The following is a 1457-nucleotide window of genomic DNA, read 5'->3' on the forward strand; positions in this document are numbered from 1 at the left end:
CTCTCTCTCTCTCTCTCTCTCTCTCTCTCTCTCTCTCTCTCCCAATCGTGATTGTGTTCCATCTCATCATTTTGATGAGAGCTGATGAAAAATAAAGGGAACGAAAAATGCGCGCGTAACAGTCGAGAGACATACACGTATGCATATTTGTGTATGCGAATCGAATCAAATCGAAATGAAGAAAAAAAATGACACAAAAATGAATTCAATGATGTAAAACAATGAAAAGAAAAAAAACGCTAAACAGAAGGGAAAAAAACAGAGAAGAAATATAAAAAGACTTGGAAAAAGTATATCGGTTGCTCGCGCGGTGTCATATTGTTGAACTTTTGGCTATTGGGTGTTTGGCGAGTGTATGTGTGTGTATGCGTGTGCGTTTGTGTGTGCTTTTTTTTATAGTTTTGTGAAGAATTTTTCTTATTCGCATTAACAAATCGACCAAATACCGTTTCAAAATGTGAACACGTCGTCGTGTTCGTCATTTGAGAAATGTTTTGCAATTGTGTGTTTCTGTTCCATACATGATACGATGATATTTTTTTTTACTTCTTCTGTATATATATTCATCGACAGTGAGTATCGTGTGGTTTGTTGTTGGCTTTTATTGATATGTGACAGCGCGCGCGTTTCATCTACCACGAGAGAGACGATTATTATAGACTCTTTTTGTTGTCGCATTTTCTGTATACACACACACACACACACACACACATGGAGGGAGATACATATATATTGAATACTTTTCTTTTCTTCTCATTTCAATACCGATTCGTCATCTACTACTATATAAGCTATAAAAGCGTTTACTAAATACATGTGCACTTATCTATCTTTCGATTGATTCTGGTGTGCGTGTATATGTAGTGAACACACAAAAATATATGACTGGGCGATTGCCTTATGTGCTTACACAATTGAAAATAAAGAGGCGATAAATGCTCCACTCATAATGAAGGAAAAAAAATCGGAAAAAGAAGAAAAAAAAGGCCAAAATCCAACATGCCAGAAAAAAAAACTTTCAAGTCAAGTTGACTTATATGTCAAAGCATACAAAGTTCACTTTCTTCTGTTTTGCGCTTGATCGATGACAATGCCCAGTTAAATTTACCGAATCGACCACAAGAACCCAAGAACCGAAACCGTTCTACTCTCAAATGCAAATCATTGGATATTTTACATCTCGAATTCGATTGCAAAACACATCCTAATGAGAAACAATGTCCATTTGCAAAACCGACACACACACACATGCCAGTTGTAATGTGTGCAATGTCGAGTGTAAATTGCAATGACAGTGTATTTCCATGTTGATAAGACCCTGAGCCGAGAGAATACATGGACTTCCAACAGTGCGCGCAGAATTCCACCGAAAACTCCATTGGTGTGAACAATCTCACATACTCGTTTTCTTCTCTCTCTCTCTCTCTCTCTCTCTCTCTCTCTCTCTCTCTCTCTCT

The sequence above is a fragment of the Sitodiplosis mosellana genome, unplaced genomic scaffold, assembly GCF_009176505.1.
Source record: "Sitodiplosis mosellana isolate CC-2019 unplaced genomic scaffold, AAFC_SMos_1.0 Smas_scaffold_6226, whole genome shotgun sequence".
NCBI classification, from domain to species: Eukaryota; Metazoa; Arthropoda; class Insecta; order Diptera; family Cecidomyiidae; genus Sitodiplosis; species Sitodiplosis mosellana.